General features: G+C 43.7%; 18 non-coding genes and 1 pseudogene across 18 annotated transcripts; all 19 read left to right on the top strand.

Moving 5' to 3' along the window:
• The first annotated feature begins 401 nt into the window (after positions 1–401).
• Positions 402–520, top strand: LOC125731099 (5S ribosomal RNA). The gene has a single exon (XR_007391386.1). It is a non-coding gene; the product is annotated as a 5S ribosomal RNA (ribosomal RNA).
• Positions 521–1,605: 1,085 nt separating this feature from the next.
• LOC125731098 (5S ribosomal RNA) lies at positions 1,606–1,724 on the top strand. Its single transcript, XR_007391385.1, has one exon. It is a non-coding gene; the product is annotated as a 5S ribosomal RNA (ribosomal RNA).
• Positions 1,725–2,804: 1,080 nt separating this feature from the next.
• On the top strand, positions 2,805–2,923 carry LOC125731097 (5S ribosomal RNA). Its single transcript, XR_007391384.1, has one exon. It is a non-coding gene; the product is annotated as a 5S ribosomal RNA (ribosomal RNA).
• Positions 2,924–4,002: 1,079 nt separating this feature from the next.
• Positions 4,003–4,121, top strand: LOC125734706 (5S ribosomal RNA). Its single transcript, XR_007394009.1, has one exon. It is a non-coding gene; the product is annotated as a 5S ribosomal RNA (ribosomal RNA).
• Positions 4,122–5,206: 1,085 nt separating this feature from the next.
• Positions 5,207–5,325, top strand: LOC125731096 (5S ribosomal RNA). Its single transcript, XR_007391383.1, has one exon. It is a non-coding gene; the product is annotated as a 5S ribosomal RNA (ribosomal RNA).
• Positions 5,326–6,405: 1,080 nt separating this feature from the next.
• Positions 6,406–6,524, top strand: LOC125731095 (5S ribosomal RNA). The gene has a single exon (XR_007391382.1). It is a non-coding gene; the product is annotated as a 5S ribosomal RNA (ribosomal RNA).
• A 1,080-nt stretch (positions 6,525–7,604) lies between these two features.
• Positions 7,605–7,723, top strand: LOC125733897 (5S ribosomal RNA). The gene has a single exon (XR_007393229.1). It is a non-coding gene; the product is annotated as a 5S ribosomal RNA (ribosomal RNA).
• A 1,072-nt stretch (positions 7,724–8,795) lies between these two features.
• On the top strand, positions 8,796–8,914 carry LOC125733311 (5S ribosomal RNA). Its single transcript, XR_007392659.1, has one exon. It is a non-coding gene; the product is annotated as a 5S ribosomal RNA (ribosomal RNA).
• A 1,078-nt stretch (positions 8,915–9,992) lies between these two features.
• On the top strand, positions 9,993–10,111 carry LOC125735965 (5S ribosomal RNA). Its single transcript, XR_007395250.1, has one exon. It is a non-coding gene; the product is annotated as a 5S ribosomal RNA (ribosomal RNA).
• Positions 10,112–11,185: 1,074 nt separating this feature from the next.
• LOC125736547 (5S ribosomal RNA) lies at positions 11,186–11,304 on the top strand. Its single transcript, XR_007395825.1, has one exon. It is a non-coding gene; the product is annotated as a 5S ribosomal RNA (ribosomal RNA).
• A 1,082-nt stretch (positions 11,305–12,386) lies between these two features.
• LOC125737090 (5S ribosomal RNA) lies at positions 12,387–12,505 on the top strand. Its single transcript, XR_007396356.1, has one exon. It is a non-coding gene; the product is annotated as a 5S ribosomal RNA (ribosomal RNA).
• Positions 12,506–13,580: 1,075 nt separating this feature from the next.
• LOC125731812 (5S ribosomal RNA) lies at positions 13,581–13,699 on the top strand (annotated as a pseudogene).
• Positions 13,700–14,603: 904 nt separating this feature from the next.
• LOC125736564 (5S ribosomal RNA) lies at positions 14,604–14,722 on the top strand. Its single transcript, XR_007395842.1, has one exon. It is a non-coding gene; the product is annotated as a 5S ribosomal RNA (ribosomal RNA).
• A 1,079-nt stretch (positions 14,723–15,801) lies between these two features.
• On the top strand, positions 15,802–15,920 carry LOC125733578 (5S ribosomal RNA). The gene has a single exon (XR_007392918.1). It is a non-coding gene; the product is annotated as a 5S ribosomal RNA (ribosomal RNA).
• Positions 15,921–16,995: 1,075 nt separating this feature from the next.
• Positions 16,996–17,114, top strand: LOC125735147 (5S ribosomal RNA). The gene has a single exon (XR_007394445.1). It is a non-coding gene; the product is annotated as a 5S ribosomal RNA (ribosomal RNA).
• Positions 17,115–18,280: 1,166 nt separating this feature from the next.
• LOC125737245 (5S ribosomal RNA) lies at positions 18,281–18,399 on the top strand. The gene has a single exon (XR_007396511.1). It is a non-coding gene; the product is annotated as a 5S ribosomal RNA (ribosomal RNA).
• A 1,077-nt stretch (positions 18,400–19,476) lies between these two features.
• LOC125736031 (5S ribosomal RNA) lies at positions 19,477–19,595 on the top strand. The gene has a single exon (XR_007395314.1). It is a non-coding gene; the product is annotated as a 5S ribosomal RNA (ribosomal RNA).
• Positions 19,596–20,676: 1,081 nt separating this feature from the next.
• Positions 20,677–20,795, top strand: LOC125734962 (5S ribosomal RNA). Its single transcript, XR_007394263.1, has one exon. It is a non-coding gene; the product is annotated as a 5S ribosomal RNA (ribosomal RNA).
• Positions 20,796–21,872: 1,077 nt separating this feature from the next.
• Positions 21,873–21,991, top strand: LOC125731071 (5S ribosomal RNA). The gene has a single exon (XR_007391360.1). It is a non-coding gene; the product is annotated as a 5S ribosomal RNA (ribosomal RNA).
• Positions 21,992–22,393: the final 402 nt, after the last annotated feature.

Raw genomic sequence — 22,393 nt, 5'->3', positions numbered from 1 at the left:
AGCATGTGATTCAGCAGCTACCAGTGGGCTTCGTGCGGCGGAGATTTTGTGGCTGTTAGCGGAGTTGATAACAGAGGGTCGTTAAGAGAAGCCTGCATGCAGTAGGCAAAGGAGTAATGTTTGCCGGCGGGGGACGTGCGGCGATTAACCTGTGCGGTAGTGAAAAGGAGTTAAAAAGAAGGAAGTGTGCGGATGCGGAAAGAATGGAATAATTGTGGTAGGCTGCTGGCTGAGTAGTTTGGTGAATGTTTGGTGTGGGTCCGGCGCTGCCGATTGGATGGTGGGGCTGCAGTGTGAGTCAGATAAAAAAAAAAAAAAAGAACATTAGTAGGATCCAATGGGACCAACTGGCATGTATAGAGGCGTGTAATGCAAAAGGGCTGTTTTTGGTAGCGTCTCTCGCTTATGGCGATACCACCCTGAACACGCCCGATCTCATCTGATCTCATAAGCTAAGCAGGATAGGGTCTGGTTAGTACTTGGATGGGAGACCTCCTGGGAAAACCAGGTGCTGTAAGCTTTTCTCACTTTTACTTTATACATGGGGCGCTCCACTTCACGATTAATTTAAATCTATCACTCCCCTTCCATTTTACTATTTTATATATATATATATATATATATATATATTTTTCTCTCATTCATAAAGGCAGCTTTTACACACCATTTTACTCTAAATACTTCCTGGTAATTCTAGGTGCTGTAAGCTGATCGTGCCTTTATTCCAACAGGGCGCGATCTTCTCACAAACTTGAAGACTGTCACTCCCCATTCACGTTTTACAACTTATTGTTAATGATAAAGAGACAGCTTTTTACACACAGTTTTAAACAAAGAACTGATATTATTCCTCTTCAACTGACCGCTTTGTTTTCTATGCAAAAACCACTTCGCCACAGAAGACTCGATATTATTGGCATAGCAAGCTCTGCTCTTCTCCTTTCAAAACTTGCTAAAAGCTGTATTTAAAAGAACAGATTGGCCGGGGTAATTCACACCCTTCAATGCCAGCTTAATGTTTAGGTTAGTGGGAATCACAGAGGAATTAGGGATGGAAACTTCTTTGCTGGTGGTAGAAGCGGTCTGGTGAATTTTTAGAGAGAAGAGGCCGTCGATGTTTGAATGTAGAAAATTGTTCTGGCTGCAGCCTGCAGTATGGACTTGTTGGTGTGTGTAGCTCCCAGTGTTCTGACAGCGCGACGTTTTGGGGAAGCATGTGATTCAGCAGCTACCAGTGGGCTTCGTGCGGCGGAGATTTTGTGGCTGTTAGCGGAGTTGATAACAGAGGGTCGTTAAGAGAAGCCTGCATGCAGTAGGCAAAGGAGTAATGTTTACCGGCGGGGGACGTGCGGCGATTAACCTGTGCGGTAGTGAAAAGGAGTTAAAAAGAAGGAAGTGTGCGGATGCGGAAAGAATGGAATAATTGTGGTAGGCTGCTGGCTGAGTAGTTTGGTGAATGTTTGGTGTGGGTCCGGCGCTGCCGATTGGATGGTGGGGCTGCAGTGTGAGTCAGATAAAAAAAAGAACATTAGTAGGATCCAATGGGACCAACTGGCATGTATAGAGGCGTGTAATGCAAAAGGGCTGTTTTTGGTAGCGTCTCTCGCTTATGGCGATACCACCCTGAACACGCCCGATCTCATCTGATCTCATAAGCTAAGCAGGATAGGGTCTGGTTAGTACTTGGATGGGAGACCTCCTGGGAAAACCAGGTGCTGTAAGCTTTTCTCACTTTTACTTTATACAGGGGGCGCTCCACTTCACGATTAATTTAAATCTATCACTCCCCTTCCATTTTACTATTTTATATATATATATATATTTTTCTCTCATTCATAAAGGTAGCTTTTACACACCGTTTTACTCTAAATACTTCCTGGTAATTCAAGGTGCTCTAAGCTGTTCGTGCCTTTATTCCACCAGGGCGCGATCTTCTCACAAACTTGAAGACTGTCACTCCCCATTCACGTTTTACAACTTATTGTTAATGATAAAGAGACAGCTTTTTACACACAGTTTTAAACAAAGTACTGATATTATTCCTCTTCAACTGACCGCTTTGTTTTCTATGCAAAAACCACTTCGCCACAGAAGACTCGATATTATTGGCATAGCAAGTTCTGCTCTTCTCCTTTCAAAACTTGCTAAAAGCTGTATTTAAAAGAACAGATTGGCCGGGGTAATTCACACCCTTCAATGCCAGCTTAATGTTTAGGTTAGTGGGAGTCACAGAGGAATTAGGGATGGAAACTTCTTTGCTGGTGGTAGAAGCGGTCTGGTGAATTTTTAGAGAGAAGAGGCCGTCGATGTTTGAATGTAGAAAATTGTTCTGGCTGCAGCCTGCAGTATGGACTTGTTGGTGTGTGTAGCTCCCAGTGTTCTGACAGCGCGACGTTTTGGGGAAGCATGTGATTCAGCAGCTACCAGTGGGCTTCGTGCGGCGGAGATTTTGTGGCTGTTAGCGGAGTTGATAACAGAGGGTCGTTAAGAGAAGCCTGCATGCAGTAGGCAAAGGAGTAATGTTTGCCGGCGGGGGACGTGCGGCGATTAACCTGTGCGGTAGTGAAAAGGAGTTAAAATGAAGGAAGTGTGCGGATGCGGAAAGAATGGAATAATTGTGGTAGGCTGCCGGCTGAGTAGTTTGGTGAATGTTTGGTGTGGGTCCGGCGCTGCCGATTGGATGGTGGGGCTGCAGTGTGAGTCAGATAAAAAAAAAAAAAAAGAACATTAGTAGGATCCAATGGGACCAACTGGCATGTATAGAGGCGTGTAATGCAAAAGGGCTGTTTTTGGTAGCGTCTCTCGCTTATGGCGATACCACCCTGAACACGCCCGATCTCATCTGATCTCATAAGCTAAGCAGGATAGGGTCTGGTTAGTACTTGGATGGGAGACCTCCTGGGAAAACCAGGTGCTGTAAGCTTTTCTCACTTTTACTTTATACAGGGGGCGCTCCACTTCACGATTAATTTAAATCTATCACTCCCCTTCCATTTTACTATTTTATATATATATATATATTTTTCTCTCATTCATAAAGGTAGCTTTTACACACCGTTTTACTCTAAATACTTCCTGGTAATTCAAGGTGCTCTAAGCTGTTCGTGCCTTTATTCCACCAGGGCGCGATCTTCTCACAAACTTGAAGACTGTCACTCCCCATTCACGTTTTACAACTTATTGTTAATGATAAAGAGACAGCTTTTTACACACAGTTTTAAACAAAGTACTGATATTATTCCTCTTCAACTGACCGCTTTGTTTTCTATGCAAAAACCACTTCGCCACAGAAGACTCGATATTATTGGCATAGCAAGTTCTGCTCTTCTCCTTTCAAAACTTGCTAAAAGCTGTATTTAAAAGAACAGATTGGCCGGGGTAATTCACACCCTTCAATGCCAGCTTAATGTTTAGGTTAGTGGGAGTCACAGAGGAATTAGGGATGGAAACTTCTTTGCTGGTGGTAGAAGCGGTCTGGTGAATTTTTAGAGAGAAGAGGCCGTCGATGTTTGAATGTAGAAAATTGTTCTGGCTGCAGCCTGCAGTATGGACTTGTTGGTGTGTGTAGCTCCCAGTGTTCTGACAGCGCGACGTTTTGGGGAAGCATGTGATTCAGCAGCTACCAGTGGGCTTCGTGCGGCAGAGATTTTGTGGCTGTTAGCGGAGTTGATAACAGAGGGTCGTTAAGAGAAGCCTGCATGCAGTAGGCAAAGGAGTAATGTTTGCCGGCGGGGGACGTGCGGCGATTAACCTATGCGGTAGTGAAAAGGAGTTAAAAAGAAGGAAGTGTGCAGATGCGGAAAGAATGGAATAATTGTGGTAGGCTGCTGGCTGAGTAGTTTGGTGAATGTTTGGTGTGGGTCCGGCGCTGCCGATTGGATGGTGGGGCTGCAGTGTGAGTCAGATAAAAAAAAAAAAAAGAACATTAGTAGGATCCAATGGGACCAACTGGCATGTATAGAGGCGTGTAATGCAAAAGGGCTGTTTTTGGTAGCATCTCTCGCTTACGGCCATACCACCCTGAACATGCCCGATCTCGTCTGATCTCGGAAGCTAAGCAGGATAGGGTCTGGTTAGTACTTGGATGGGAGACCTCCTGGGAAAACCAGGTGCTGTAAGCTTTTCTCACTTTTACTTTATACATGGGGCGCTCCACTTCACGATTAATTTAAATCTATCACTCCCCTTCCATTTTACTATTTTATATATATATATATATATATATATTTTTTTTTCTCTCATTCATAAAGGCAGCTTTTACACACCATTTTACTCTAAATACTTCCTGGTAATTCTAGGTGCTGTAAGCTGATCGTGCCTTTATTCCAACAGGGCGCGATCTTCTCACAAACTTGAAGACTGTCACTCCCCATTCACGTTTTACAACTTATTGTTAATGATAAAGAGACAGCTTTTTACACACAGTTTTAAACAAAGAACTGATATTATTCCTCTTCAACTGACCGCTTTGTTTTCTATGCAAAAACCACTTCGCCACAGAAGACTCGATATTATTGGCATAGCAAGCTCTGCTCTTCTCCTTTCAAAACTTGCTAAAAGCTGTATTTAAAAGAACAGATTGGCCGGGGTAATTCACACCCTTCAATGCCAGCTTAATGTTTAGGTTAGTGGGAATCACAGAGGAATTAGGGATGGAAACTTCTTTGCTGGTGGTAGAAGCGGTCTGGTGAATTTTTAGAGAGAAGAGGCCGTCGATGTTTGAATGTAGAAAATTGTTCTGGCTGCAGCCTGCAGTATGGACTTGTTGGTGTGTGTAGCTCCCAGTGTTCTGACAGCGCGACGTTTTGGGGAAGCATGTGATTCAGCAGCTACCAGTGGGCTTCGTGCGGCGGAGATTTTGTGGCTGTTAGCGGAGTTGATAACAGAGGGTCGTTAAGAGAAGCCTGCATGCAGTAGGCAAAGGAGTAATGTTTACCGGCGGGGGACGTGCGGCGATTAACCTGTGCGGTAGTGAAAAGGAGTTAAAAAGAAGGAAGTGTGCGGATGCGGAAAGAATGGAATAATTGTGGTAGGCTGCTGGCTGAGTAGTTTTGTGAATGTTTGGTGTGGGTCCGGCGCTGCCGATTGGATGGTGGGGCTGCAGTGTGAGTCAGATAAAAAAAAGAACATTAGTAGGATCCAATGGGACCAACTGGCATGTATAGAGGCGTGTAATGCAAAAGGGCTGTTTTTGGTAGCGTCTCTCGCTTATGGCGATACCACCCTGAACACGCCCGATCTCATCTGATCTCATAAGCTAAGCAGGATAGGGTCTGGTTAGTACTTGGATGGGAGACCTCCTGGGAAAACCAGGTGCTGTAAGCTTTTCTCACTTTTACTTTATACAGGGGGCGCTCCACTTCACGATTAATTTAAATCTATCACTCCCCTTCCATTTTACTATTTTATATATATATATATATTTTTCTCTCATTCATAAAGGTAGCTTTTACACACCGTTTTACTCTAAATACTTCCTGGTAATTCAAGGTGCTCTAAGCTGTTCGTGCCTTTATTCCACCAGGGCGCGATCTTCTCACAAACTTGAAGACTGTCACTCCCCATTCACGTTTTACAACTTATTGTTAATGATAAAGAGACAGCTTTTTACACACAGTTTTAAACAAAGTACTGATATTATTCCTCTTCAACTGACCGCTTTGTTTTCTATGCAAAAACCACTTCGCCACAGAAGACTCGATATTATTGGCATAGCAAGTTCTGCTCTTCTCCTTTCAAAACTTGCTAAAAGCTGTATTTAAAAGAACAGATTGGCCGGGGTAATTCACACCCTTCAATGCCAGCTTAATGTTTAGGTTAGTGGGAGTCACAGAGGAATTAGGGATGGAAACTTCTTTGCTGGTGGTAGAAGCGGTCTGGTGAATTTTTAGAGAGAAGAGGCCGTCGATGTTTGAATGTAGAAAATTGTTCTGGCTGCAGCCTGCAGTATGGACTTGTTGGTGTGTGTAGCTCCCAGTGTTCTGACAGCGCGACGTTTTGGGGAAGCATGTGATTCAGCAGCTACCAGTGGGCTTCGAGCGGCGGAGATTTTGTGGCTGTTAGCGGAGTTGATAACAGAGGGTCGTTAAGAGAAGCCTGCATGCAGTAGGCAAAGGAGTAATGTTTGCCGGCGGGGGACGTGCGGCGATTAACCTGTGCGGTAGTGAAAAGGAGTTAAAAAGAAGGAAGTGTGCGGATGCGGAAAGAATGGAATAATTGTGGTAGGCTGCCGGCTGAGTAGTTTGGTGAATGTTTGGTGTGGGTCCGGCGCTGCCGATTGGATGGTGGGGCTGCAGTGTGAGTCAGATAAAAAAAAAAAAAAAGAACATTAGTAGGATCCAATGGGACCAACTGGCATGTATAGAGGCGTGTAATGCAAAAGGGCTGTTTTTGGTAGCGTCTCTCGCTTATGGCGATACCACCCTGAACACGCCCGATCTCATCTGATCTCATAAGCTAAGCAGGATAGGGTCTGGTTAGTACTTGGATGGGAGACCTCCTGGGAAAACCAGGTGCTGTAAGCTTTTCTCACTTTTACTTTATACAGGGGGCGCTCCACTTCACGATTAATTTAAATCTATCACTCCCCTTCCATTTTACTATTTTATATATATATATATATTTTTCTCTCATTCATAAAGGTAGCTTTTACACACCGTTTTACTCTAAATACTTCCTGGTAATTCAAGGTGCTCTAAGCTGTTCGTGCCTTTATTCCACCAGGGCGCGATCTTCTCACAAACTTGAAGACTGTCACTCCCCATTCACGTTTTACAACTTATTGTTAATGATAAAGAGACAGCTTTTTACACACAGTTTTAAACAAAGTACTGATATTATTCCTCTTCAACTGACCGCTTTGTTTTCTATGCAAAAACCACTTCGCCACAGAAGACTCGATATTATTGGCATAGCAAGTTCTGCTCTTCTCCTTTCAAAACTTGCTAAAAGCTGTATTTAAAAGAACAGATTGGCCGGGGTAATTCACACCCTTCAATGCCAGCTTAATGTTTAGGTTAGTGGGAGTCACAGAGGAATTAGGGATGGAAACTTCTTTGCTGGTGGTAGAAGCGGTCTGGTGAATTTTTAGAGAGAAGAGGCCGTCGATGTTTGAATGTAGAAAATTGTTCTGGCTGCAGCCTGCAGTATGGACTTGTTGGTGTGTGTAGCTCCCAGTGTTCTGACAGCGCGACGTTTTGGGGAAGCATGTGATTCAGCAGCTACCAGTGGGCTTCGTGCGGCAGAGATTTTGTGGCTGTTAGCGGAGTTGATAACAGAGGGTCGTTAAGAGAAGCCTGCATGCAGTAGGCAAAGGAGTAATGTTTGCCGGCGGGGGACGTGCGGCGATTAACCTATGCGGTAGTGAAAAGGAGTTAAAAAGAAGGAAGTGTGCAGATGCGGAAAGAATGGAATAATTGTGGTAGGCTGCTGGCTGAGTAGTTTGGTGAATGTTTGGTGTGGGTCCGGCGCTGCCGATTGGATGGTGGGGCTGCAGTGTGAGTCAGATAAAAAAAAAAAAAAAGAACATTAGTAGGATCCAATGAGACCAACTGGCATGTATAGAGGCGTGTAATGCAAAAGGGCTGTTTTTGGTAGCGTCACTCGCTTATGGCCATACCACCCTGAACACGCCCGATCTCATCCGATCTCGTAAGCTAAGCAGGGTAGGGTCTGGTTAGTACTTGGATGGGAGACCACCTGGGAATACCAGGTGCTGTAAGCTTTTCTCACTTTTACTTTATACAGGATGCGCTCCACTTCACGATTAATTTAAATCTATCACTCCCCATCCATTTTACTATTTTATATATTTCTTTTTTCTCTCATTCATAAAGGTAGCTTTTACACACCGTTTTACTCTAAATACTGCCTGATAATTATAGCTGCTGTAAGCTGTTCGTGCCTTTATTCCACCAGGGCGCGATCTTCTCACAAACTTGAAGACTGTCACTCCCCATTCACGTTTTACAACTTATTGTTAATAATAAAGAGACAGCTTTTTACACACAGTTTTAAACAAAGTACTAATATAATTCCTCTTCAACTCACCGCTTTGTTTTCTATGCAAAAACCACTTCGCCACAGAATATTCGATATTATTGGCATATTATCTGCTCTTCTCCTCCTTTCAAAACTTGCTAAAAGCTGTATTTAAAAGAGCAGGTTGGCCGGGGTAATTCACACCCTTCAATGCCAGCTTAATGTTTAGGTTAGTGGGAATCACAGAGGAATTATGGATGGAAACTTCTTTGCTGGTGGTAGAAGCGGTCTGGTGAATTTTTAGAGAGAAGAGGCCGTCGATGTTTCAATGTAGAAAATTGTTCTGGCTGCAGCCTGCAGTATGGATTTGTTGGCGTGTGTAGCTCCCAGTGTTCTGACAGCGTGACATTTTGGTGAAGCATGTGATTCAACAGCAACCAGTGGGCTTCGTGCGGTGGAGATTTTGTGGCTGTTAGCGGAGTTGATAACAGAGGGTCTTTAAGAGAAGCCTGCATGCGGTAGGCAAATGAGTAATGTTTGCCGGCGGGGGACGTGCGGCGATTAACCTGTTCGGTAGTGAAAAGGACTTAAAGAGAAGGAAGTGTGCGGATGCGGAAAGAATGGAATAATTGTGGTAGGCTGCCGGCTGAGTAGTTTGGTGAATGTTTGGTGTGGGTCCGGCGCTGCCGATTGGATGGTGGTGCTGCAGTGTGAGTCAGATAAAAAAAAAAAAAAACAGGAGTAGGATCCAATGGGACTAACTGGCATGTATAGAGGCGTGTAATGCAAAAGGGCTGTTTTTGTTCGCGGCTCTCGCTTATGGCCATACCACCCTGAACACGCCCGATCTCGTCTGATCTCGGAAGCTAAGCGGGGTAGGGTCTGGTTAGTACTTGGATGGGAGACCACCTGGGAATACCAGGTGCTGTAAGCTTTTCTCACTTTTACTTTATACAGGGGGCGCTCCACTTCACGATTAATTTAAATCTATCACTCCCCTTCCATTTTACTATTTTATATATATATATTTATTTTCTCTCTTTCATAAAGGCAGCTTTTACACACGTTTTACTCTAAATACTGCCTGGTAATTCTAGGTGCTGTAAGCTGTTCGTGCCTTTATTCCACCAGGGCACGATCTTCTCACAAACTTGAAGACTGTCACTCCCCATTCACGTTTTACAACTTATTGTTAATAATAAAGAGACAGCTTTTTACACACAGTTTTAAACAAAGTACTGATATTATTCCTCTTCAACTGACCGCTTTGTTTTCTATGCAAAAACCACTTCACCACAGAAGACTCTATATTATTGGCATAGCAAGTTCTGCTCTTCTCCTTTCAAAACTTGCTAAAAGCTGTATTTAAAAGAACAGATTGGCCGGGGTAATTCACACCCTTCAATGCCAGCTTAATGTTTAGGTTAGTGGGAATCACAGAGGAATTAGGGATGGAAACTTCTTTGCTGGTGGTAGAAGCGGTCTGGTGAATTTTTAGAGAGAAGAGGCCGTCGATGTTTGAATGTAGAAAATTGTTCTGGCTGCAGCCTGCAGTATGGACTTGTTGGTGTGTGTAGCTCCCAGTGTTCTGACAGCGCAACGTTTTGGGGAAGCATGTGATTCAGCAGCTACCAGTGGGCTTCGTGCGGCGGAGATTTTGTGGCTGTTAGCGGAGTTGATAACAGAGGGTCGTTAAGAGAAGCCTGCATGCAGTAGGCAAAGGAGTAATGTTTGCCGGCGGGGGACGTGCGGCGATTAACCTGTGCGGAAGTGAAAAGGAGTTAAAGAGAAGGAAGTGTGCGGATGCGGAAAGAATGGAATAATTGTGGTAGGCTGCCGGCTGAGTAGTTTGGTGAATGTTTGGTGTGGGTCCGGCGCTGCCGATTGGATGGTGGTGCTGCAGTGTGAGTCAGATAAAAAATAAAAAAATAACCAGGAGTAGGATCCAATGGGACTAACTGGCATGAATAGACGCGTGTAATGCAAAAGGGCTGTTTTTGGTCGCATCTCTGGCTTACGGCCGTACCACCCTGAACACGCCCAATCTCATCTGATCTTGGAAGCTAAGCAGGGTAGGGTCTGGTCAGTACTTGGATAGGTGACCACCTGGGAATACCAGGTGCTGTAAGCTTTTCTCACTTTTACTTTATACAGGGGGCGCTCCACTTCACGATTAATTTAAATCTAGCACTCCCCTTCCATTTTACTATTTTATATATATATTTTTTTTCTCTCTTTCATAAAGCCAGCTTTTAGAAACCGTTTTACTCTAAATACTTCCTGGTAATTCTAGGTGCTGTAAGCTGTTCGTGCCTTTATTCCACCAGGGCGCGATCTTCTCACAAACTTGAAGACTGTCACTCCCCATTCACGTTTTACAACTTATTGTTAATGATAAAGAGACAGCTTTTTACACACAGTTTTAAACAAAGTACTGATATTATTCCTCTTCAACTGACCGCTTTGTTTTCTATGCAAAAACCACTTCGCCACAGAAGACTCGATATTATTGGCATAGCAAGTTCTGCTCTTCTCCTTTCAAAACTTGCTAAAAGCTGTATTTAAAAGAACAGATTGGCCGGGGTAATTCACACCCTTCAATGCCAGCTTAATGTTTAGGTTAGTGGGAATCACAGAGGAATTAGGGATGGAAACTTCTTTGCTGGTGGTAGAAGCGGTCTGGTGAATTTTTAGAGAGAAGAGGCCGTCGATGTTTGAATGTAGAAAATTGTTCTGGCTGCAGCCTGCAGTATGGACTTGGTGTGTGTAGCTCCCAGTGTTCTGACAGCGCAACGTTTTGGGGAAGCATGTGATTCAGCAGCTACCAGTGGGCTTCGTGCGGCGGAGATTTTGTGGCTGTTAGCGGAGTTGATAACAGAGGGTCTTTAAGAGAAGCCTGCATGCAGTAGGCAAAGGAGTAATGTTTGCTGGCGGGGGATGTGCGGCGATTAACCTGTGCGGTAGTGAAAAGGAGTTAAAGAGAAGGAAGTGTGCGGATGCGGAAAGAATGGAATAATTGTGGTAGGCTGCCGGCTGAGTAGTTTGGTGAATGTTTGGTGTGGTTCCGGCGTTGCCGATTGGATGGTGGGGCTGCATTGAGAGTCAGATAAAAAAAAAAAAAAAAACCAGGAGTAGGATCCAATGGGACCAACTGGCATGTATAGAGGCGTGTAATGCAAAAGGGCTGTTTTTGGTAGTGTCTCTCGCTTATGGCCATACCACCCTGAACACGCCCGATCTTGTCTGATCTCGGAAGCTAAGCAGGGTAGGGTCTGGTTAGTACTTGGATGGGAGACCACCTGGGAATACCAGGTCCTGTAAGCTTTTCTCACTTTTACTTTATACAGGGGGCGCTCCACTTCACGATTAATTTAAATCTATCACTCCCCTTCCATTTTACTATTTTATATATATTTTTTTTTTTTTCTCTCATTCATAAAGGCAGCTTTTACGCACCGTTTTACTCAAAATACTTCCTGGTAATTCTAGGTGCTGTAAGCTGTTCGTGCCTTTATTCCACCAGGGCGCGATCTTCTCACAAACTTGAAGACTGTCACTCCCCATTCACGTTTTACAACTTATTGTTAATGATTAAGAGACAGCTTTTTACACACAGTTTTAAACAAAGTACTGATATTATTCCTCTTCAACTGACCGCTTTGTTTTCTATGCAAAAACCACTTCGCCACAGAAGTCTCGATATTATTGGCATAGCAAGTTCTGCTCTTCTCCTTTCAAAACTTGCTAAAAGCTGTATTTAAAAGAACAGATTGGCCGGGGTAATTCACACCCTTCAATGCCAGCTTAATGTTTAGGTTAGTGGGAATCACAGAGGAATTAGGGATGGAAACTTCTTTGCTGGTGGTAGAAGCGGTCTGGTGAATTTTTAGAGAGAAGAGGCCGTCGATGTTTGAATGTAGAAAATTGTTCTGGCTGCAGCCTGCAGTATGGACTTGTTGGTGTGTGTAGCTCCCAGTGTTCTGACAGCGCAACGTTTTGGGGAAGCATGTGATTCAGCAGCTACCAGTGGGCTTCGTGCGGCGGAGATTTTGTGGCTGTTAGCGGAGTTGATAACAGAGGGTCGTTAAGAGAAGCCTGCATGCAGTAGGCAAAGGAGTAATGTTTGCCGTCGGGGGACGTGCGGCGATTAACCTGTGCGGTAGTGAAAAGGAGTTAAAGACAAGGAAGTGTGCGGATGCGGAAAGAATGGAATAATTGTGGTAGGCTGCCGGCTGAGTAGTTTGGTGAATGTTTGGTGTGGGTCCGGCGCTGCCGATTGGATGGTGGTGCTGCAGTGTGAGTCAGATAAAAAAAAAAAAAAAAAAACCAGGAGTAGGATCCAATGGGACTAACTGGCATGTATAGACGCGTGTAATGCAAAAGGGCTGTTTTTGGTCGCATCTTTCGCTTACAGCTGTACCACCCTGAACACGCCCGATCTCATCTGATCTTGGAAGCTAAGCAGGGTAGGGTCTGGTCAGTACTTGGATAGGTGACCACCTGGGAATACCAGGTGCTGTAAGCTTTTCTCACTTTTACTTTATACAGGGGGCGCTCCACTTAACGATTAATTTAAATCTAGCACTCCCCTTCTATTTTACTATTTTATATATATATATATTTTTTCTCTCTTTCATAAAGCCAGCTTTTAGAAACCGTTTTACTCTAAATACTTCCTGGTAATTCTAGGTGCTGTAAGCTGTTCGTGCCTTTATTCCACCAGGGCGCGATCTTCTCACAAACTTGAAGACTGTCACTCCCCATTCACGTTTTACAACTTATTGTTAATGATAAAGAGACAGCTTTTTACACACAGTTTTAAACAAAGTACTGATATTATTCCTCTTCAACTGACCGCTTTGTTTTCTATGCAAAAACCACTTCGCCACAGAAGACTCGATATTATTGGCATAGCAAGTTCTGCTCTTCTCCTTTCAAAACTTGCTAAAAGCTGTATTTAAAAGAACAGATTGGCCGGGGTAATTCACACCCTTCAATGCCAGCTTAATGTTTAGGTTAGTGGGAATCACAGAGGAATTAGGGATGGAAACTTCTTTGCTGGTGGTAGAAGCGGTCTGGTGAATTTTTAGAGAGAAGAGGCCGTCGATGTTTGAATGTAGAAAATTGTTCTGGCTGCAGCCTGCAGTATGGACTTGGTGTATGTAGCTCCCAGTGTTCTGACAGCGCAACGTTTTGGGGAAGCATGTGATTCAGCAGCTACCAGTGGGCTTCGTGCGGCGGAGATTTTGTGGCTGTTAGCGGAGTTGATAACAGAGGGTCTTTAAGAGAAGCCTGCATGCAGTAGGCAAAGGAGTAATGTTTGCTGGCGGGGGATGTGCGGCGATTAACCTGTGCGGTAGTGAAAAGGAGTTAAAGAGAAGGAAGTGTGCGGATGCGGAAAGAATGGAATAATTGTGGTAGGCTGCCGGCTGAGTAGTTTGGTGAATGTTTGGTGTGGTTCCGGCGTTGCCGATTGGATGGTGGGGCTGCATTGAGAGTCAGATAAAAAAAAAAAAAAAAACAGGAGTAGGATCCAATGGGACCAACTGGCATGTATAGAGGCGTGTAATGCAAAAGGGCTGTTTTTGGTAGTGTCTCTCGCTTATGGCCATACCACCCTGAACACGCCCGATCTTGTCTGATCTCAGAAGCTAAGCAGGGTAGAGTCTGGTTTGTACTTGGATGGGAGACCAGCTGGGAATACCTGTTGCTGTAAGCTTTTCTCACTTTTACTTTATGCAGGGGGCGCTCCACTTCACGATTAATTTAAATCTATCACTCCCCTTCCATTTTACTATTTTATATATATATATATATATAATATATATATATATAATATATTATATATAATATTTATATATAAATATATAAATATATATATATATATATATATATATATATATTTTTTTTTTTTTTTTTTTCTCTCATTCATAAAGGTAGCTTTTACACACCGTTTTACTCTAAATACTTCCTGGTAATTCTAGGTGCTGTAAGCTGTTCGTGCCTTTATTCCACCAGGGCGCGATCTTCTCACAAACTTGAAAACTGTCACTCCCCATTCACGTTTTACAACTTATTGTTAATGATAAAGAGACAGCTTTTTACACACAGTTTTAAACAAAGTACTGATATTATTCCTCTTCAACTGACCGCTTTGTTTTCTATGCAAAAACCACTTCGCCACAGAAGACTCGATATTATTGGCATAGCAAGTTCTGCTCTTCTCCTTTCAAAACTTGCTAAAAGCTGTATTTAAAAGAACAGATTGGCCCTTCAATGCCAGCTTAATGTTTAGGTTAGTGGGAATCACAGAGGAATTAGGGATGGAAACTTCTTTGCTGGTGGTAGAAGCGGTCTGGTGAATTTTTAGAGAGAAGAGGCCGTCGATGTTTGAATGTAAAAAATTGTTCTGGCTGCGGAAAGAATGGAATAATTGTGGTAGGCTGCCGGCTGAGTAGTTTGGTGAATGTTTGGTGTGGGTCCGGCGCTGCCGATTGGATGGTGGTGCTGCAGTGTGAGTCAGATAAAAAAAAAAAAAAAAAACCAGGAGTAGGATCCAATGGGACTAACTGGCATGTATAGACGCGTGTAATGCAAAAGGGCTGTTTTTGGTAGCGTCTCTCACTTATGGCCATACCACCCTGAACATGCCAGATCTCATCCGATCTCGGAAGCCAAGCAGGGTAGGGTCTGGTTAGTACTTGGATGGGAGACCTCCTGGGAATACCAGGTGCTGTAAGCTTTTCTCACTTTTACTTTATACAGGGGGCGCTCCACTTCACGATTAATTTAAATCTATCACTCCCCTTCCATTTTACTATTTTATATATATATATATATTTTTCTCTGATTCATAAAGGTAGCTTTTACACACCGTTTTACTCTAAATACTTCCTGGTAATTCAAGGTGCTCTAAGCTGTTCGTGCCTTTATTCCACCAGGGCGCGATCTTCTCACAAACTTGAAGACTGTCACTCCCCATTCACGTTTTACAACTTATTGTTAATGATAAAGAGACAGCTTTTTACACACAGTTTTAAACAAAATACTGATATTATTCCTCTTCAACTGACCGCTTTGTTTTCTATGCAAAAACCACTTCGCCACAGAAGACTCGATATTATTGGCATAGCAAGTTCTGCTCTTCTCCTTTCAAAACTTGCTAAAAGCTGTATTTAAAAGAACAGATTGGCCGGGGTAATTCACACCCTTCAATGCCAGCTTAATGTTTAGGTTAGTGGGAATCACAGAGGAATTAGGGATGGAAACTTCTTTGCTGGTGGTAGAAGCGGTCTGGTGAATTTTTAGAGAGAAGAGGCCGTCGATGTTTGAATGTAGAAAATTGTTCTGGTTGCAGCCTGCAGTATGGACTTGTTGGTGTGTGTAGCTCCCAGTGTTCTGACAGCGCGACGTTTTGGGGAAGCATGTGATTCAGCAGCTACCAGTGGGCTTCGTGCGGCGGAGATTTTGTGGCTGTTAGCGGAGTTGATAACAGAGGGTCGTTAAGAGAAGCCTGCATGCAGTAGGGAAAGGAGTAATGTTTGCCGGCGGGGGACGTGCGGCGATTAACCTGTGCGGTAGTGAAAAGGAGTTAAAAAGAAGGAAGTGTGCGGATGCGGAAAGAATGGAATAATTGTGGTAGGCTGCTGGCTGAGTAGTTTGGTGAATGTTTGGTGTGGGTCCGGCGCTGCCGATTGGATGGTGGGGCTGCAGTGTGAGTCAGATAAAAAAAAAAAAAAGAACATTAGTAGGATCCAATGGGACCAACTGGCATGTATAGAGGCGTGTAATGCAAAAGGGCTGTTTTTGGTTGCATCTCTCGCTTACGGCCATACCACCCTGAACACGCCCGATCTCGTCTGATCTTGGAAGCTAAGCAGGGTAGGGTCTGGTTAGTACTTGGATGGGAGACCACCTGGGAATTCCAGGTGCTGTAAGCTTTTCTCACTTTTACTTCATACAGGGGGCGCTCCACTTCACGATTAATTTAAATCTATCACTCCCCTTCCATTTTACTATTTTATATATATATATATTTTTCTCTCATTCATAAAGGCAGCTTTTACACACCGTTTTACTCTAAATACTTCCTGGTAATTCTAGGTGCTGTAAGCTGTTCGTGCCTTTATTCCACCAGGGCGCGATCTTCTCACAAACTTGAAGACTGTCACTCCCCATTCACGTTTTACAACTTATTGTTAATGATAAAGAGACAGCTTTTTACACACAGTTTTAAACAAAGTACTGATATTATTCCTCTTCAACTGACCGCTTTGTTTTCTATGCAAAAACCACTTCGCCACAGAAGACTCGATATTATTGGCATAGCAAGTTCTGCTCTTCTCCTTTCAAAACTTGCTAAAAGCTGTATTTAAAAGAACAGATTGGCCGGGGTAATTCACACCCTTCAATGCCAGCTTAATGTTTAGGTTAGTGGGAATCACAGAGGAATTAGGGATGGAAACTTCTTTGCTGGTGGTAGAAGTGGTCTGGTGAATTTTTAGAGAGAAGAGGCCGTCGATGTTTGAATGTAGAAAATTGTTCTGGCTGCAGCCTGCAGTATGGACTTGTTGGTGTGTGTAGCTCCCAGTGTTCTGACAGCGCGATGTTTTGGGGAAGCATCTGATTCAGCAGCTACCAGTGGGCTTCGTGCGGCGGAGATTTTGTGGCTGTTAGCGGAGTTGATAACAGAGGGTCGTTAATAGAAGCCTGCATGCAGTAGGCAAAGGAGTAATGTTTGCCGGCGGGGGACGTGCGGCGATTAACCTGTGCGGTAGTGAAAAGGAGTTAAAAAGAAGGAAGTGTGCGGATGCGGAAAGAATGGAATAATTGTGGTAGGCTGCCGGCTGAGTAGTTTGGTGAATGTTTGGTGTGGGTCCGGCGATGCCGATTGGATGGTGGGGCTGCAGTGTGAGTCACATAAAAAAAAAAAAAACCAGGAGTAGGATCCAATGGGACTAACTGGCATGTTTAGACGCGTGTAATGCAAAAGGGGTGTTTTTGGTCACGTCTCTCGCTTATGGCCATACCACCCTAAACACGCCCGATCTCATCCGATCTCGGAAGCCAAGCAGGGTAGGGTCTGGTCAGTACTTGGATGGGAGACCTCCTGGGAATACCAGGTGCTGTAAGCTTTTCTCACTTTTACTTTATACAGGGGGCGCTCCACTTCACGATTAATTTAAATCTATCACTCCCCTTCCATTTTACTATTTTATATATATATATATATATATATATATATATATATATATATATATATATATATATATATGTATATATATATATATATATATATATATATATATATATATATATATATATTTTTTTTTTTTTTTTTCTCTCATTCATAAAGGTAGCTTTTACACACCGTTTTACTCTAAATACTTCCTGGTAATTCTAGGTGCTGTAAGCTGTTCGTGCCTTTATTCCACCAGGGCGCGATCTTCTCACAAACTTGAAAACTGTCACTCCCCATTCACGTTTTACAACTTATTGTTAATGATAAAGAGACAGCTTTTTACACACAGTTTTAAACAAAGTACTGATATTATTCCTCTTCAACTGACCGCTTTGTTTTCTATGCAAAAACCACTTCGCCACAGAAGACTCGATATTATTGGCATAGCAAGTTCTGCTCTTCTCCTTTCAAAACTTGCTAAAAGCTGTATTTAAAAGAACAGATTGGCCCTTCAATGCCAGCTTAATGTTTAGGTTAGTGGGAATCACAGAGGAATTAGGGATGGAAACTTCTTTGCTGGTGGTAGAAGCGGTCTGGTGAATTTTTAGAGAAAAGAGGCCGTCGATGTTTGAATGTAGAAAATTGTTCTGGCTGCAGCCTGCAGTATGGACTTGTTGGTGTGTGTAGCTCCCAGTGTTCTGACAGCGCGACGTTTTGGGGAAGCATGTGATTCAGCAGCTACCAGTGGGCTTCGTGCGGCGGAGATTTTGTGGCTGTTAGCGGAGTTGATAACAGAGGGTCGTTAAGAGAAGCCTGCATGCAGTAGGCAAAGGAGTAATGTTTGCCGGCGGGGGACGTGCGGCGATTAACCTGTGCTGTAGTGAAAAGGAGTTAAAAAGAAGGAAGTATGCGGATGCGGACAGAATGGAATAATTGTGGTAGGCTGCCGGCTGAGTAGTTTGGTGAATGTTTGGTGTGGGTCCGGCGCTGCCGATTGGATGGTGGGGCTGCAGTGTGAGTCAGATAAAAAAAAAAAAAACCAGGAGTAGGATCCAATGGGACTAACTGGCATGTATAGACGCGTGTAATGCAAAAGGGGTGTTTTTGGTCACGTCTCTCGCTTACGGCCATACCACCCTAAACACGCCCGATCTCATCCGATCTCGGAAACCAAGCAGGGTAGGGTCTGGTCAGTACTTCAATGGGAGACCTCCTGGGAATACCAGGTGCTGTAAGCTTTTCTCACTTTTACTTTATACAGGGGGCGCTCCACTTCACGATTAATTTAAATCTATCACTCCCCTTCCATTTTACTATTTTATATATATATATATTTTTCTCTCATTCAAAAAGGCAGCTTTTAGAAACCGTTTTACTCTAAATACTTCCTGGTAATTCTAGGTGCTGTAAGCTGTTCGTGCCTTTATTCCACCAGGGCGCGATCTTCTCACAAACTTGAAGACTGTCACTCCCCATTCACGTTTTACAACTTATTGTTAATGATAAAGAGACAGCTTTTTACACACAGTTTTAAACAAAGTACTGATATTATTCCTCTTCAACTGACCGCTTTGTTTTCTATGCAAAAACCACTTCGCCACAGAAGACTCGATATTATTGGCATAGCAAGTTCTGCTCTTCTCCTTTCAAAACTTGCTAAAAGCTGTATTTAAAAGAACAGATTGGCCGGGGTAATTCACACCCTTCAATGCCAGCTTAATGTTTAGGTTAGTGGGAATCACAGAGGAATTAGGGATGGAAACTTCTTTGCTGGTGGTAGAAGCGGTCTGGTGAATTTTTAGAGAGAAGAGGCCGTCGATGTTTGAATGCAGAAAATTGTTCTGGCTGCAGCCTGCAGTATGGACTTGTTGGTGTGTGTAGCTCCCAGTGTTCTGACAGCGCGATGTTTTGGGGAAGCATCTGATTCAGCAGCTACCAGTGGGCTTGGTGCGGCGGAGATTTTGTGGCTGTTAGCGGAGTTGATAACAGAGGGTCGTTAATAGAAGCCTGCATGCAGTAGGCAAAGGAGTAATGTTTGCCGGCGGGGGACGTGCGGCGATTAACCTGTGCGGTAGTGAAAAGGAGTTAAAAAGAAGGAAGTGTGCGGATGCGGAAAGAATGGAATAATTGTGGTAGGCTGCCGGCTGAGTAGTTTGGTGAATGTTTGGTGTGGGTCCGGCGCTGCCGATTGGATGGTGGGGCTGCAGTGTGAGTCAGATAAAAAAAAAAAAAAGAACATTAGTAGTATCCAATGGGACTAACTGGCATGTATAGACGCGTGTAATGCAAAAGGGCTGTTTTTGGTCACGTCTCTCGCTTACGGCCATACCACCCTGAACACGCCCGATCTTGTCTGATCTCGGAAGCTAAGCAGCGTAGGGTCTGGATAGTACTTGGATGGGAGACCACCTGGGAATACCAGGTGCTGTAAGCTTTTCTCACTTTTACTTTATACAGGGGGCGCTCCACTTCACGATTAATTTAAATCTATCACTCCCCTTCCATTTTACTATTTTATATATATATATATTTTTTTTCTCTCATTCCTAAAGGCAGCTTTTAGAAACCGTTTTACTCTAAATACTTCCTGGTAATTCTAGGTGCTGTAAGCTGTTCGTGCCTTTATTCCACCAGGGCGCGATCTTCTCACAAACTTGAAGACTGTCACTCCCCATTCACTTTTACAACTTATTGTTAATGATAAAGAGACAGCTTTTTACACACAGTTTTAAACAAAGTACTGATATTATTCCTCTTCAACTGACCGCTTTGTTTTCTATGCAAAAACCACTTCGCCACAGAAGACTCGATATTATTGGCATAGCAAGTTCTGCTCTTCTCCTTTCAAAACTTGCTAAAAGCTGTATTTAAAATAACAGATTGGCCGGGGTAATTCACACCCTTCAATGCCAGCTTAATGTTTAGGTTAGTGGGAATCACAGAGGAATTAGGGATGGAAACTTCTTTGCTGGTGGTAGAAGCGGTCTGGTGAATTTTTAGAGAGAAGAGGCCGTCGATGTTTGAATGTAGAAAATTGTTCTGGCTGCAGCCTGCAGTATGGACTTGTTCGTGTGTGTAGCTCCCAGTGTTCTGACAGCGCAACGTTTTGGGGAATCATGTGATTCAGCAGCTACCAGTGGGCTTCGTGCGGCGGAGATTTTGTGGCTGTTAGCGGAGTTGATAACAGAGGGTCGTTAAGAGAAGCCTGCATGCAGTAGGCAAAGGAGTAATGTTTGCTGGCGGGGGACGTGCGGCGATTAACCTGTGCGGTAGTGAAAAGGAGTTAAAGAGAAGGAAGTGTGCGGATGCGGAAAGAATGGAATAATTGTGGTAGGCTGCCGGCTGAGTAGTTTGGTGAATGTTTGGTGTGGGTCCGGCGCTGCCGATTGGATGGTGGGGCTGCAGTGTGAGTCAGATAAAAAAAAAAAAAAAAGAACATTAGTAGTATCCAATGGGACTAACTGGCATGTATAGACGCGTGTAATGCAAAAGGGCTGTTTTTGGTCACGTCTCTCGCTTACGGCCATACCACCCTGAACACGCCCGATCTCATCCGATCTCGGAAGCCAAGCAGCGTAGGGTCTGGTCAGTACTTGGATGGGAGACCTCCTGGGAATACCAGGTGCTGTAAGCTTTTCTCACTTTTACTTTATACAGGGGGCGCTCCACTTCACGATTAATTTAAATCTATCACTCCCCTTCCATTTTACTATTTTATATATATATATTTTTTCTCTCTTTCATAAAGCCAGCTTTTAGAAACCGTTTTACTCTAAATACTTCCTGGTAATTCTAGGTGCTGTAAGCTGTTCGTGCCTTTATTCCACCAGGGCGCGATCTTCTCACAAACTTGAAGACTGTCACTCCCCATTCACGTTTTACAACTTATTGTTAATGATAAAGAGACAGCTTTTTACACACAGTTTTAAACAAAGTACTGATATTATTCCTCTTCAACTGACCGCTTTGTTTTCTATGCAAAAACCACTTCGCCACAGAAGACTCGATATTATTGGCATAGCAAGTTCTGCTCTTCTCCTTTCAAAACTTGCTAAAAGCTGTATTTAAAAGAACAGATTGGCCGGGGTAATTCACACCCTTCAATGCCAGCTTAATGTTTAGGCTAGTGGGAATCACAGAGGAATTAGGGATGGAAACTTCTTTGCTGGTGGTAGAAGCGGTCTGGTGAATTTTTAGAGAGAAGAGGCCGTCGATGTTTGAATGTAGAAAATTGTTCTGGCTGCAGCCTGCAGTATGGACTTGTTGGTGTGTGTAGCTCCCAGTGTTCTATCAGCGCGATGTTTTGGGGAAGCATCTGATTCAGCAGCTACCAGTGGGCTTGGTGCGGCGGAGATTTTGTGGCTGTTAGCGGAGTTGATAACAGAGGGTCGTTAATAGAAGCCTGCATGCAGTAGGCAAAGGAGTAATGTTTGCCGGCGGGGGACGTGCGGCGATTAACCTGTGCGGTAGTGAAAAGGAGTTAAAAAGAAGGAAGTGTGCGGATGCGGAAAGAATGGAATAATTGTGGTAGGCTGCCGGCTGAGTAGTTTGGTGAATGTTTGGTGTGGGTCCAGCGCTGCCGATTGGATGGTGGGGCTGCAGTGTGAGTCAGATAAAAAAAAAAAAAAAGAACATTAGTAGTATCCAATGGGACTAACTGGCATGTATAGACGCGTGTAATGCAAAAGGGCTGTTTTTGGTCACGTCTCTCGCTTACGGCCATACCACCCTGAACACACCCGATCTCATCCGATCTCGGAAGCCAAGCAGGGTAGGGTCTGGTCAGTACTTGGATGGGAGACCTCCTGGGAATACCAGGTGCTGTAAGCTTTTCTCACTTTTACTTTATACAGGGGGCGCTCCACTTCACGATTAATTTAAATCTATCACTCCCCTTCCATTTTACTATTTTATATATATCTATATATTTTTCTCTCATTCATAAAGGCAGCTTTTACACACCATTTTACTCTAAATACTTCCTGGTAATTCTAGGTGCTGTAAGCTGTTCGTGCCTTTATTCCACCAGGGCGCGATCTTCTCACAAACTTGAAGACTGTCACTCCCCATTCACGTTTTACAACTTATTGTTAATGATAAAGAGACAGTTTTTACACACAGTTTTAAACAAAGTACTGATATTATTCCTCTTCAACTGACCGCTTTGTTTTCTATGCAAAAACCACTTCGCCACAGAAGACTCGATATTATTGGCATAGCAAGTTCTGCTCT

The sequence above is a fragment of the Brienomyrus brachyistius genome, chromosome 2, assembly GCF_023856365.1.
Source record: "Brienomyrus brachyistius isolate T26 chromosome 2, BBRACH_0.4, whole genome shotgun sequence".
Classification (NCBI taxonomy): Eukaryota; Metazoa; Chordata; class Actinopteri; order Osteoglossiformes; family Mormyridae; genus Brienomyrus; species Brienomyrus brachyistius.
Note: the sequence above shows the minus strand (reverse complement) of the source record. Positions and strands in the feature narration are given on the sequence as shown.